A 16,107-nucleotide genomic window follows, 5' to 3' on the forward strand; every position below is an offset into this window, starting at 1 on the left:
AATGGCAATTGGACATATTTTAATTTAATTTAAATCTTAAATTTAAGTTTTTTTATTCTGAGAGTTGATTAGGGAAAAAAAATATATCATAATGTGACAAAACAATGAGCAGGAAATCCCGCCACTGGATTTTTACTTTCTGTTCTGAGAGGTGAATAGGTGAAGAAAAAATATATATCACCATGTAACAAAACAAGGATCAGAAAGTCCCCGCCCCCTGAATTTTTGCTTCCCCAGGACCAGGCCTGTATAATTTTTCCATAAATATTGAGTAGAATCTCATCTGGACATTTTTACATTTCATTTAAATCTTAAATTTAAGATTTTTTTTATTGGACATTTTAAAATTAATTTAAATCTTAAATTTCAATTTAAGATTTTCTATTCTGAGAGGTGAGTAGGGGAAAAATAAATCATAATGTAACAAAACAAGGAGCAGAAAACAGACATTTTAAAATTAATTTAACATGTCTCAGAATTAATTTGCTATATGCCAATGTAATGTGCAAAACACAATAAACATATTTTTTTTTAAATAAATAACATTCATTGAAATTATTTTTAAATTGTAGTTAAATCTTAAATTTAATTGTAATATATATATATATATATTTTTTAATCCTCTGCTTCTGCCTTCATCAACACGCCCCAGATGGACTCCAATATCAATAATGACGTTATGTAAAGCAAGTTGTAATTTAATAGCGATTGGTATAAGCAGAAAAAAAATATCAAAGAGGAACGCGATAGCCTAAATCTCCGTGCGGTTTTAGCCAAGCGGCGCTCAGTGGGAATGTATCAATGCCCAAGTGGTGCGAAGGAAACACGAGGAACACGGCTCCTCCGTCTTGCCGTAATCTGAAGGCATTTACCGGCATTAGCATATCTGAGGTAGCGCGCCTTTCCGACGGGCGGCAGACTTGTGCCTGTAGTGCAGAAAGCCAGGTATTTAAGAAACCATCTAAAAGTCTAATTACGTTCGATTTGCATGTCTTTCATGACTCCCTTTCTTTTGTAAGGAAATGGCAGACATCTAAATTGCTTCCAAGTTACCAATTGTGCCTGTGATAATATCTCCCTCTTTACATTCCGGGGGAAGGAGCAAAGCAGCAGACGAGCAGATGAAATTGACGCGTTTTAAAACCACCAGCTGCAAGGACATATGTTTAATTTAGAATTAAGGCAGGACTCCGGGAATCTGCCAGAGACTGTGAAAGGAAGCAGCAGCTCCTCCGAGCGCTTGCCATCTTGGATGGATGGAGAGTCGCAGGTGCGTGCAACGTGCCGCGCGTCCGAAACACGGGAGATCGTATAGATTCGCAACGAGGCGAAATCTTCACACAATTAGATGAAAATATTTTTTTTAACTGATTTCCCCAAATTCCCGGGCCCCTCTCTCCTCCGCTGTGGCCCTTCTTCCGGGTTATTAAATTATTAGATTCCACAATGTTTGTGTTGCTTAATTTTTAAATAAATGAATAAATAAATAAATAAATAAATAATTAAAAAATAAAATGTATCACATTATAATATTATTATTATTCATTTATTATTTTGTTATTATTATTATTATTATTATTATTATTATTATTATTATTGTTATTATTATTATTATTATTATTATTATTATTATTATTTTAATTATTATAATTTTTTATTATTATTCACACAATTAGATGAACATTTTTTTTACCTGGTTTTCCCGAATTCCTGGGCCCCTCTCTCCACCGCTGTGGCCCTTCTTCCAGGTTATTAAATTATTAGATTCCACAATGTTTGTGTTGCTTCATTTTTAAATAAATAAATATTTTTAAAATAAAATGTATCCCATTATAATATTATTATTTATTTATTATTTTATTATTTTGTTATTATTATTATTATTATTATTATTATTATTATTATTATTAATAATTATTATTATTATTATTTGTATTTGTTTGTTTCTGTTATACAGGATTTACATAGTGCCAACAGTTTATGCAGCACTTTACAGCATAAGGGCAGACAGTACAATTACATTACAGTAGGAATCAGAAGGTCCTGCACCATTATATTTTCTTTATTATGTTCAGGAATTTATTTTCTTTAAATATCTGCTTGCTTGGTAAATATACAATATTGCATTTTACCAATTTACAGCCAGCTATTATTATTATTTTTTTATTATTATTATTATTATTATTATTATTATACAGGATTTATATAGCGCCAACAGCTTACGCAGCACTTTACAGTATAAGGGAAGACAGTACAGTTACTGGATGGATGTAGACTGCAGGTGGGCGCGTCCGACACCCAGGAGATGCGTGTACGAGAACCTACAAATATTATAGATTCGCAACGAGGCGAAATCTTCACACAATTAAGATGAAAAAAATGTTTTTAACTGATTTCCCTGAATTCCTGGGCCCCTCCCCTCCACTGTGGCCCTTCTTCCAGGTTATTTAAATTGTTAGATTCCAGAATGTTTGGGTTGCTTCATATTTAAATAAATACATTTTTTTTTAAATAAAATGTGTCACATTATAATAATTATTATTATGTATTTATTATTTTGTTATTATTATTTTAATTATCATTATTATTTATTTATTTTTTATTAATATACAGGATTTATATAACGCCAACAGTTTATGCAGCACTTTACAGTATAAGGGCAGACAGAACAACTACTGGATGGATGGAGATTGCAGGTGGTTGCAACGTGTGATTTTTCCGACACACAGGAGATACGTGTACGAGAACATACAAATATTATAGATTCGCAACAAGGCAGAGGGGCGGATCCACAAAGAAATTACTTTCAAATTTCCCGCGTCGTATCTTTGTTTTGAATCCTCAAAACAAGATACGATGGCATCTCGGCTTGATCCGACAGGCGTACGTCTTCGTACGCCGTCGGATCTAAGATGCAATTTTTCGGCGTCCGCTAGGTGGCGTTCCCGTCGTAATCCGTGTCGAGTATGCAAATTAGCTATTTCCGACGATCCACGAACGTACGACCGGCCGTCGCATTTTTTTATGTCGTTTCCGTTCGGCTTTTTCCGGCGTATAGTTAAAGCTGCTATCTGGTGGCGTACTCAATGTAAAGTATGGCCGTCGTTCCCGCGTATAATTTTGAAAATTTTACGTCGTTTGCGTAAGTCGTCCGTGAATGGGGCTGGACGCCATTTACGTTCACGTTGAACCCAATGACGTCCTTGCGACGTTAATTTGGAGCAATGCACCCTGGGAGTTTTTACGGACGGTGCATGCGCAGTTCGTTCGGCGCGGGGACGCGCTTCATTTAAATGAAACACGCCCCTCTACCCGCCGAATTTGAATTCCGCGCCCCTTACGCTGCGAGAGATACGCTACGCCGCCGTAACTTATGGCGCGGATTCGTTGAGGATTCAAACCAACTCAAAGTAAGTTACAGCGGCGTAGCGTATCTTAGATATTTATTATTATTATTATACAGGATTTATATAGCGCCGACAGTTTGCACAGCGCTTTACATCAGGGAAGACAGTACAGTCACAATACAAATCAATACAGGAGGGATCAGAGGGCCCGGCTTACAATCTAGAAATTTATGTGGATGTATGTGGATCTGCCCCAGAATCTTTACACAATTAGATTAATTTTTTTAACTGATTTCCCCAAATTCCCGGGGCCCTCTCCTCCACTGTGGCCCTTCTTCCAAGTTATTAAATTATTTGATTCCACAATGTTTGTGTTGCTTCATTTTTAAATACATTTTAAATAAAATGTATCACATTATAATATCATTATTATTATTATTTATTTACTTATTATTTTGTTATTATTATTAATATTTTTTAATTTTAATTTTGTTATTATTATTATTTTTTAATTATTATTATAACTGAATTCCCCGAATTCCTTTTCCCCTCTCCCCTCTCTCTTCCACTGTGGCCCTTCTTCCAAGTTAGTAAATTATTAGCTTCCACAATATTTGTGTTGCTTAATTTTTAAATAAATAAATAATTTTAAAATAAAATGTATCACATTATATTATAATTTTTTTTATTATTATTTTGTTAATATTATTATTTTAAATATTATTATTATAATTTTTTCGAATTATTATTTATTTATTTAGGCCCAGATCCACAAAGAAATTACGCCGGCGTATCTATTTATACGCCGCGTAATTTCTATGATGCCCCGTCGTATCTTTGTTTTGTATCCACATATGAATGGGGGCTAGATCTGACTGACGTACGTCTTAGTACGCCATTGTATCTTAGGTGCATATTTATGCTGGCCGCTAGGTGGCGCTTCCGTTGATTTCCGCGTAGAGTATGCAAATGAGCTAGATACGGCGATCCACAAACGTACGTGCGCCCGGCGCATTTTTTTACGTAGTTTACATTAGGCTTTTTCCGGCGTATAGTTACCCCTGCTCTATGAGGCGTACGCAATGTTAAGTATGGACGTCGGGCCAGCGTCGAATTTTCCGTCGTTTACGTCGTTTGCGTAAAACGTTTGCGAATAGGGCTTTGCGTAAATTACGTTCACGTCCAAAGCATTGACTATTTGCGACGTGATTTCGAGCATGCACACTGGGATACCCCCACGGACAGCGCATGCGCCGTTAAAAAAAAATGTAATTTACGTGGGGTCAAGTTGAATTTACATAAAACACGCCCACATCTTAGTCATTTGAATTCCACGCCCTTACGCCGACACATTTACACTACGCCGCCGTAACTTACGGCGCAAATTCTTTGTGGATACGGAAAATACGCTGTAAGTTACGGCGGCGTAGTGTATCTGAGATACGCTACGCCGGACTTATAGATGCGCCGAGGTACGTGGATCTGGCCCTTATTGTTTATTATTATACAGGATTTATATAGCGACAACAGCGCTTTACAACATAAGGGCAGACAGTACAATTACTGGATGGATGTAGATTGAAGGTAAAAAAAACAGGAAACAGGAAACACGTAGGACAGAGGAAGCATTTAGAGTGTCTTTATCAAAAAAAAGGCATTACAGAACGCTTCTTACTTAATTCGTAATATTTTGCTATTTTTTTTTTTTTTTACATTTGTTTCACTAAGACGCAATAAAAACAAATAACAGTATCTAAAATTGTATTAAAAAAATGTATTCATTTAATAAAATTTTCTATTAATATTACAATTAATTAAAAAAGTTAAGGCACAAAAATTGTATCTGTATGACTGTGCTAAGGAAAATAAAGTCTACAACCCCAATTCCCCAATAAAGTTGGGGCCCTGTGTATAATATAACTAAAAAGCAAAATGCAACGATTGGCAAATTTCGAAAACCCGGATTTTATTCACAATACAACATAGAAAACATATCAAATGTTTAAAATGTGAAAATGGACCATTTTCTCTAGAAAATATTTTCTGAGTGACTATTGTTTGAAAGCTTACTTAATTATTGTTGTTTTTGGGGTTTTTATTTTTTTAAATAATTTATTTATCTGGTATAGAAAATGCGTTGTAGTTGTTGCCCTGTCCAAACTTTTTTGAGACATGTTGCTGGCATCAATTTCATTGAGGTTGATTTACTAAAACTGGAGAGTGCAAAATATGGTGCAGATCTGTATGATAGCCAATCGGCTTCTAACTTCAGCTTGTTAAATGAAGCTTGGACAAGGAAGCTGCCATCATTGAAATTGATGGCAGCAACATGTCTCAAAAAAGTTAGGACAGGGAAACAAGTACATTGTATTTTCTAAACCAGATAAATTATTAAATAATTCATTAAAGTAAAATAACAAATAAAAATAACAAATAACAATAAAAGTTAGGATAGGAAAACAAGTACAACTTGTTTTCTAAACCAGATAAATAAATTATTAAATAATAATAAAAAAACGAAAACAACATTAATTATGTAAGCTTTCAAATAACAGTTAACGTAAAATAACAAATAAAAATAACAAATAACAATAGAAGTTAGGATAGGGAAACAAGTACAACGTGTTTTCGAAGCCAGAAAAAAAAGAACCTAAAGCAACATGAATCCATTTTTTGAAAAAAAAATAAAAAAATAAATTATAAAAAAAAAAAAACAAGAAACAAAAATGTAAAACAACATTAATTAAGTAAGCTTTCAAATGAAAGTTAAAGTAAAATAACAGATACAAATAACAAATAACAATTAAAGTTAGGATAGGGGAACAAGTACAACGTGTTTTCGAAACCAGAAAAAAAAAGAAGCTAAAGCAACATAAATAATTTTTTGGGAAAAAAATAAATTATAAAAAAAAAAAAAGAAACAAAAAACTAAAACAACATTAATTAAGTAAACTTTCAAATGACAGTTAAAGTAAAATAACAAATATAAATAAGAAATAACAATAACAGATAGGCTAGGGAAACAAGTTCAACGTATTTTCTAAACCAGATAAATAAATTATAAAAAAAAACTGAAACAACATTAATTAAGTAAGCTTCCAAATAACAAAGTAAAATGACAAATACAAATAAGAAATAACAATAAAAGTTAGGATAGGAAAACAAGTACAACTGGTTTTCGAAACCAGATAAATAAATTATAAAGAAAAACAAGAAACAAAAAACGAAAACAACATTAATTGCGTATGCTTTCACATGACAGTTAAAGTAAAATAACAAATAAAAATAAGAAATAACAATAAAAGTTAGGATGGTACGTAGGGCCAGATTCACAACGCACTTACCTGGAAATTTGCGGCGGTGTATCGTAAACACGTCCGGCACAAGGCGGCCCAATTCAAATGGGGCGGGTACCATTTAAATTAGGCGCGCTCCCGCGCCGGACGTACTGCGCATGCTCCCGTCGCAAATTTCCTGACGTGCTTTGCGCGAAATTACGACGCGCCGAAGTTTTGTGAATTGCAACGTGATCAAATGACTTGCGCCGGGAAAAATAAAATTTAAAAAAAAAATTCAAAAGCGACGCGGGAAAGACGGGTATACTTTAACATGGTGGAGTACTTTTCCACCATATTAAAGGTGCCCTATCTTTGCGACGGAAATCTAACACTTGCGATGACGTAACGACAGAAAAAATCTCCGTGGATCGCCGTAACTCCTAATTTGCATACCCGACGCTGGTTTACGACGCAAACTCCCCCCAGCGGCGGCCGCGGTACTGCATCCTAAGATCCGACAGTGTAAAACAATTACACCTGTCGGATCTTAGGGATATCTATGAGAAACTGGTTCTATGAATCAGCCGCATAGATAGAAACAGAGATACGACGGAGTATCTCCTTTGTGAATCTGGCCCAATATTTTTTTTTTTTCGAAAACCCCCAAAAAAAGAACATTGAATTAAATGAGTTTTTAAGTCACTCAGAAAATATTTCTAGAGAAATGTATTGTAATTAATATATGAATATAATGATACATAATAATAATAATAATAATAATATAAAATGTAATAGATCTTGTTCTTTCACAAATGATCGGCTGTTTTTATTTCACACTTGGATGTTGAATTCGGGGCTGTGTGGGATTTCAGGCCGCAAGTATTTTATTTAGTTTTTTGATACAAAATACAATATAAAAATGGTGGAAAACGTTAAAAAATAAAAATAAAAACCCCGGAGGTGATTTTCTGAGGGAGGAGAATGTTCACCAAGTCCAGCGATTGCCGCGTTCACATTAAATGCCCAATCGCATGCCGGAGAGAATTTTAATCAGTGGTGCTTCCCTTGCATACGATTGGATGGTTGAAATGAACGCAATCTCATTGGGCTACGTGAACATTTTGCAATTTATTATACGTTGGCTTTTTTATTTTTTTTTTATTTTTCCTTCCTCCGTAGAATATGAATTATCTAATAGCCACTCGGTGAAATATTGTGTGCCGCCAAGTTCAGTATCAGTCGGTATTTGTGAGGAGATGAAATGTATTTAGAAAAAAAACATAAATATTAAATACAGAAAATGAAAGGCCTAATTAAGAAAATATATGAATTGATCATAAAATAAATTTGTTTTTCCTTGTAAGACAATTTTTTATTCCAAACATTAATTGATCTGCTCACTTACCAGTGCCCCCCCCCTCCCCTCCCCCGACACGCTGTTCAGTATTTTGGGTGAATCACCCGGCAACATTTTCACTTTCAAATCCAATGTGACATCAGTCAAAAGAAAAAAAAAAGGGAAAAAAAAGAATCAATGTTTTTTTTTTTTTTTTCAGTCTCTTGAATATTTTAAACAAGTAATTATTTTTATCATTAAATAATTAAAGACGTTCCCGATATATTTGTGCTCCTATCAGGAATATTTATACTTCAAAAAACCTTCCATTACTTTTTTTTTCTGCTTAATATAATAAATATGCGTGCGATTTTTTTTTTTCTTATGCAAAAGTTTTTTTAATATTGTGTGTGAATAAAAAAAGGTTTTTACAAAATAACAAAAATCTATAGGGCCAGATTCACAGAAAAAGTACGCCGGAGGATCTACTGATACTCCGACGTACCGTATTTATCGGCGTATATCGCGCACTTTTTTGCCCTGAAAATCAGGGCAAAATCGTGGGTGCGCGATATAGGGCGATACCCGCTTTCCCGCACAGAGTTTTGAATACTGCGCCGACATATACCGAGCGCAGTACACTCGGGTATAGTCGGCCAGTCTCGGCTTCTTCCGCGGTCACGTCCTGGACGTACAGGACGTGAGTGCGACAGTTGCCGAGCCTGCCCGAGTGCACTGCACTCAGTATATGCTGGCGCAGTATTCAAAACTCGGCCCGGGAAACGAGCGGGGAGGACGCGAGGACGCCACACCCGCCAAAGAGTACACCGGACCCGCCGAAGAGGACACCGGACCCGCCGCAGAAGGACACCCGAAGCCGCAGAAGGACACCCGAAGCCGCAGAAGGACGCCGGACCCGCCGAAGAGGACACCCGAAGCCGCAAAAGGACGCCGGACCCAACGAGGCCGCCGATGGATGCCGCGCAAGACACCAAAACTGTAAGTACAAAAATACACGATAAATACGGTACTTTCAAATTTGCCGCGTCGTATCTTTATTTGTAATTCACAAACAAAGATACGACAGCATCTGGCTAAGATCCGACAGGCGTACGGCTTCGTACGCCTTCGGATCTTAGGATGCAAAACTTTGGCGCCCGCTGGGTGAAGTTCGCTTTCGTTTTCCGCGTCGGGAATGCTAATTAGCTGTTTACGGCGATCCACGAAGGTACACGCGTTCGCCGCATTCTCTTACGTCGTCGCTAGTCGGCTTTTCCCGTCGTAAAGTTGCGATTGCTATTTAGGTGGTGTAACATTAGACAGCCCATGTTAAAGTATGGCCGTCGTTCCCACGTCGAATTTCAAATTTTTTTTTTTGCGTAAGTCGTCTGGGAATACGAAAGTACGTAACGCATGTCGCCATTCAAAACATTACGTCGGGGCGACATCATTTCGCGCAAAGCGCGGCGGGAAATTTCAAAACGGAGCATGCGCAGTACGTTCGGCGCGGGAACGCGCCTAATTTAAATGATACACGGGGTCAGAGTGCTGGGGGGATCTGGGGTGTAGAGGGGTCAGAGTGCTGGGGGATATCTGGGGTGTAGAGGGGTCAGAGTGCTGGGGGATATCTGGGGTGTAGAGGGGTCAGAGTGCTGAGGGGATATCTGGGGTGTAGAGAGGTCAGAGTGCTGGGGGGATATCTGGGGTGTAGAGGGGTCAGAGTGCTGGGGGGGATATCTGGGGTGTAGAGGGGTCAGAGTGTTGGGGGGAAATCTGGGGTGTAGAGGGGTCAGAGTGCTGGGGGAATATCTGGGGTGTAGAGAGGTCAGAGTGCTGGGGGGATATCTGGGGTGTAGAGGGGTCAGAGTGCTGAGGGGATATCTGGGGTGTAGAGGGGTCAGAGTGCTGGGGGGATATCTGGGGTGTAGAGGGGTCAGAGTGCTGGGGGGATATCTGGGGTGTAGAGAGGTCAGAGTGCTGGGGGGATATCTGGGGTGTAGAAGGGTCAGAGTGTTGGGGAGAAATCTGGGGTGTAGAGGGGTCAGAGTGCTGGGGGGATATCTGGGGTGTAGAGGGGTCAGAGTGCTGGGGGGATATCTGGGATGTAGAGGGGTCAGAGTGCTGGGGGGATATCTGGGGTGTAGAGGGGTCAGAGTGCTGGGGGGGATATCTGGGGTGTAGAGGGGTCAGAGTGCTGGGGGGATATCTGGGGTGTATAGAGGTCAGAGTGCTGGGGGGGATATCTGGGGTGTAGAGGGGTCAGAGTGCTGGGGTGCTGGGGGGATATCTGGGGTGTAGAGGGGTCAGAGTGCTGGGGGGATATCTGCTGTGTAGAGGGGTCAGAGTGCTGGGGGGATATCTGGGGTGTAGAGGGGTCAGAGTGCTGGGGGGGGGATATCTGGGGTGTAGAGGGGTCAGAGTGCTGGGGGGATATCTGGGGTGTAGAGGGGTCAGAGTGCTGGGGGGATATCTTGGGTGTAGAGGGGTCAGAGTGCTGGGGGGATATCTGGGGTGTATAGAGGTCAGAGTGCTAGGGGGATATCTGGGGTGTAGAGAGGTCAGAGTGCTGGGGGGATATCTGGGGTGTATAGAGGTCAGAGTGCTGGGGGGGATATCTGGGGTGTAGAGGGGTCAGAGTGTTGGGGGGAAATCTGGGGTTTAGAGGGGTCAGAGTGCTGGGGGAATATCTGGGGTGTAGAGATGGCAGAACCCAGGACCAGAATGAGGATGGGGGGGTGGTGGGGACTGGACAAACATTGGGGTGGTAGAGAGTAGCGCACAGCCTGAGGGAAGAATGGGGTGGTGGAGACAGAAGAAACAATGGGGTGGTATATTGTGGATCCGGAGATCTGGTAAGAGGAGAAGGTAAGGGTGGTGTGTAGAGGAGAACAGAGGCCAGGAGTGGAATAAGGAAATAGGGGGTTGGAGATACTGGGTTGGCAGAGAGGAGGGCAGAACCCAGGACCAGAACGAGGATGGGGGGGGGGGTGGTGGGCGCTGGACAAACATTGGGTTGGCAGAGAAGAGACCTCCTACTCCCAGTTGGACCTGAAATCGGTCCTTGGAGGCCTCTTCTTGTCATCTCAGAGAAGGAACGTCAGAAGAATAGATTTACGTCAGGAAATAACGTGAAGGGTTTTGACGTCCTTGAACCAGCTTCTAACGAACCCTTCACCGTCCGACTCCCGCGGAAAACGCGCGGCGACATTGAGCAGCCGGTAAGTCGAGCGTCGTTAGGAAAAAAATGCTTTTTTGTTGTAAATGCTCCGACCTATAAAGAGCGATCTTCATCAAACGCCTCCCATCATCTTGTCTCCTGATGAAGTCGTCCCTCCTGGACGTGCCGGCAGAACAATGAATCGGCCACAACACACCGCCGGGGCTCAGCCGGGACTCAGTCGGGACTCAGCCAGGACTCAGCCGGGACTCAGCCAGGACTCAGCCGGGACTCAGCCGGGGCTCAGCCGGGGCTCAGCCGGGTTTCAGCCAGGACTCAGCCAGGACTCAGCCGGGACTCAGCCAGGACTCAGCCGGGACTCAGCCGGGACTCAGCCAGGACTCAGCCGGGACTCAGCCGGGACTCAGCCAGGACTCAGCCAGGACTCAGCCGGGACTCAGCTGGGGCTCAGCCGGGGCTCAGCCGGGACTCAGCCGGGGCTCAGCCAGGGCTCAGTCGGGGTTCAGCCGGCACTCAGCTGGGGCTCAGCCAGGGCTCAGCCGGGGTTCAGCCGGGACTCATCCGGGGCTCAGCCGGGACTCAGCCGGGACTCAGCCAGGACTCAGCCAGGACTCAGCCAGGACTCAGCCGGGGCTCAGCCGGGACTCAGCCCGGGACTCAGCCGGGACTCAGCCAGGACTCAGCCAGGACTCAGCCGGGACTCAGCCGGGGCTCAGCCGGGACTCAGCCCGGGGATCAGCCGGGGCTCAGCAGGGACTCAGCCGGGGCTCAGCCGGGACTCAGCCGGGGCTCAGCCGGGACTCAGCCGGGGCTCAGCCGGGACTCAGCCGGGGCTCGGCCAGGACTCAGCCAGGACTCAGCCAGGACTCAGCCGGTGCTCAGCCAGGACTCAGCCGGGACTCAGCCGGGACTCAGCCAGGACTCAGCCGGGACTCAGCCGGGGCTCAGCCGGGGTTCAGCCAGGACTCAGCTGGGGCTCAGCCGGGGCTCAGCCCGGGACTCAGCCGGTACTCAGCCAGGACTCAGCCAGGACTCAGCCGGGACTCAGCCGGGACTCAGCCGGGGCTCAGCCGGGACTCAGCCGGGGCTCAGCCGGGGCTCAGCCGGGGTTCAGCCGAGGCTCAGCCGAGGTTCAGCCGGGACTCAGCCGGGACTCAGCCAGGACTCAGCCGGGACTCAGCCGGGAATCAGCTGGGGCTCAGCCGGGACTCAACCGGGGCTCAGCCAGGACTCAGCCCGGGACTCAGCTGGGACTCAGCCGGGACTCAGCCGGGACTCGGCCAGGACTCAGCCGGGACTCAGCCGGGACTCAGCCGGGGTTCAGCCGGGACTCATCCGAGACTCAGCCGGGACTCAGCTAGGGCTCAGCCAGGACCCTGTTCCGCCGGAGCGGGAAGGAATCGTATCATTAACAAAAAACTTTGGCCGCGCTCAGTCTAGGGAGAGGCCTGCAGATCCGAAGGAGAACCGAGAAACATAAAAAAATAGAAGGATGATTAAATTTTTAACATCTGCCGGGTGGATATTTTGCCGCCGGCACATTTGTCAGTTTCAAAGGGTCTTTTTATTAATTTTGCATTTTCTATTTTGTTAGTGGAAAGAACGGAGTCCGGGGAGGTTTGCAGAGCTACAGGCGTTAAATCTTGAAATAGCCGAAAGGAACGCGAGGCGGTATCGGCCCTGGATCGGGCGCACGCGGATTTCTCGCCCGCGTTTTGTATAATTTGTCAGCTACATGTTTGTGTCCCCCCTCCCCTCCCCCGACCTCCTCGCTGCATCGGGAATTTGTGCTTTTCTGACAGTTTTAAAAAAACAGGTAAACACAATCCTCCTCCCCCGCACGCCGCGCCGACCGACCGCCGAACGTTCATTAAGAAGAATCCACAAAATGATATTAAGTACATATTAAACCTTCGCCGATGTTTTTACCCCCCCAGTCCCGCCAAATGTAAATAACTTATTAATGAGATCTCAAATCCTGACCTAGATTTGGGCGCCGTGGTAGATATTCCGGAAAAAAGCGAATATACGGCGAGGGCACAGCGCCTGTTCTGCAGAGAGGACACCGGGGGGCGCTGGTCACATCGCTCCGAGGGGCCACAAGACTGCGAGGGGCCACAAGACTCTGAGGGGCCACAAGACTCAGAGGGGCACCAAGACTCTGAGGCCTCGTACACACGGCCGAGGAACTCGACGTGCCAAACACGTCGAGTTCCTCGGCCAGTTCAGCCCTGAAGCCGCCGAGGAGCTCGGCGGGCCGAGAGCTCCCATAGAACAACGAGAAAATAGAGAACATGTTCTCTATTTCCTCGCCGAGTTCCTCGGCGGCTCCATCGGGCCGAAAGTGTACACACGACAGAGTTTCTCGGCAGAATCCGGCTCTGACCGAGTTTCTCGCGGAATTCTGCCGAGAAACTCTGTCGTGTGTACAAGGCCTGAGGGGCCACAAGACTCCGAGGGGCCACAAGACTCAGAGGAGCCACAAGACTCAGAGAGGCCACAAGACTCTGAGGGGCCACAAGACTAGAAAGAGGACCTGTCAGTAACAAGGGAATAAATTCCTGACACAACAGAATCTTTTATAGAGAAGTCACTGAGCTCCAGCCTAGGCTGAGATGATGTCACCAGTCTGCTGCAGGCAGGAGGAGGCATTTCCTCAGTCTCCCTCCCTCAGTGATCAGACTGTATATTGTAACTTTGTAGCAAGACACAAGGTAAGAGGCTTCATCAGGGGCTGAACGGTGTCATACATTTGTAAACACAGCCCAGAACTGCACAGGTACCGGGATTTACATTATTTCGTCATCTCGGAGCTGCCATGGCACCATCTCTGTATCGGAAGTAGATGGTGACTCTCAATAATGACCTAAAAAGATGGCGCTGTCTATCAGGAGTAAAAAGCAGATGAAGGTTTTCCCAAACAACAATTAGCCAGTGCAGAAGCTCAGATAAACAGGCCATTTGGCGTCGGCATCGGTGACATCGGTGCGCATTAACGTTCGCGCATGCGCACGTGCACATCTGTACACACCTGCTTGGGTTGTTCATGGCGCATGCACGATTGTGTGCGCCTAGAAGCTGCATTTGCATTGTGGGGAAGCCTCTCCTGACAATATGATTGTTGTATGTGGGGCAAATGTCAGGTGGCAGTTAGATGCTTCCGTTGTGTTACAGGGATCCGGTAACCGAGGCCAACAATTCCGCATCCAAGGTCAACAATAACTTGACCTTTTGACATATATGCCCTATGGCATGTATGATACAACAGTTCCATCTAGTGGTTGAGTTGGGAAATGCCCCCCGCCCCCCTACAAACTATAGCAGAAAAGGAAAACACCGGTGTGGGAGTGTCTACCTAAACTTTCCAAATAAAAGGACAGCAGCATAAGCTGACAGGTGGTGTCCATAGTGAGATAACAACAAGGAAGATCTATGCCAAACTTCACAGGACCAAAGAAGAAACTTCACCTGAAGATGACGCTAGCGCCCGATTTCTTGCAACCGCTTGCAGAGTAAGCTCGGAGCCCGGTGCACCGGTGATGCTCTGACCCCGCCCCATGCAGCTTGAATGCTCGGGACTCGAAGGAAGGGACGTAGAGAGGCCACAGTGTAGAGGGTATCAGGGATGTAGTGGGGTCACATTACAAGGGGTATCTTATGGTATATAGTTACAGTGCTGGGGGGAATATCTAGGGTGTAGAGGGGTCAGAGTGCTGGGGGGATATCTGGGGTGTAGAAGGGTCAGAGTGCTGGGGGATATCTGGGATGTAGAGGGGTCAGAGTGCTGGGGGGATATCTGGGGTGTAGAGGGGTCAGAGTGCTGGGGGGATATCTGGGGTGTAGAGGGGTCAGAGTGCTGGGGGGATATCTGGGGTGTAGAGGGGTCAGAGTGCTGGGGGGATATCTGGGGTGTAGAGGGGTCAGAGTGCTGGGCGGATATCTGGGGTGTAGAGGGGTCAGAGTGCTGGGGGGATATCTGGGGTGAAGAGGGGTCAGAGTGCTGGGGGGATATCTGGGGTGAAGAGGGGTCAGAGTGCTGGGGGGATATCTGGGGTGTAGAGGGGTCAGAGTGCTGGGGGATATCTGGGGTGTAGAGGGGTCAGAGTGCTGGGGGGATATCTGGGGTGAAGAGGGGTCAGAGTGCTGGGGGGATATCTGGGGTGTAGAGGGGTCAGAGTGCTGGGGGATATCTGGGGTGTAGAGGGGTCAGAGTGCTGGGGGGATATCTGGGGTGAAGAGGGGTCAGAGTGCTGGGGGGATATCTGGGGTGTAGAGGGGTCAGAGTGCTGGGGGGATATCTGGGATGTAGAGGGGTCAGAGTGCTGGGGGATATCTGGGGTGTATAGAGGTCAGAGTGCTGGGGGATATCTGGGGTGTAGAGGGGTCAGAGTGCTGGGGGAATATCTGGGGTGCAGAAGGGTCAGAGTGCTGGGGGAATATCTGAGGTGTAGAGGGGTCAGAGTGCTGGGGTTATATTTGGGGTGTATAGAGGTCAGAGTGCTGGGGGGATATCTGGGGTGTAGAGGGGTCAGAGTGCTGGGGGGATATCTGGGGTGTAGAGGGGTCAGAGTGCTGGGGGAATATCTGGGGTGTAGAGGGGTCAGAGTGCTGGGGGAATATCTGGGGTGTAGAGGGGTCAGAGTGCTGGGGGGATATCTGGGGTGTAGAGGGGTCAGAGTGCTGGGGGGATATCTGGGGTGTAGAGGGGTCAGAGTGCTGGGGGGATATCTGGGGTGTAGAGGGGTCAGAGTGCTGGGGGGATATCTGGGGTGTAGAGGGGTCAGAGTGCTGGGGGGATATCTGGGGTGTAGAGGGGTCAGAGTGCTGGGGGGATATCTGGGGTGTAGAGGGGTCAGAGTGCTGGGGGGATATATGGGGTGTAGAGGGGTCAGAGTGCTGGGGGGATATCTGGGGTGTAGAGGGGTCAGAGTGCTGGGGGGATATCTGGGGTGTAGAGGGGTCAGAGTG

Source organism: Rana temporaria, chromosome 11 (assembly GCF_905171775.1).
Source record: "Rana temporaria chromosome 11, aRanTem1.1, whole genome shotgun sequence".
Lineage (NCBI taxonomy): Eukaryota > Metazoa > Chordata > Amphibia > Anura > Ranidae > Rana > Rana temporaria.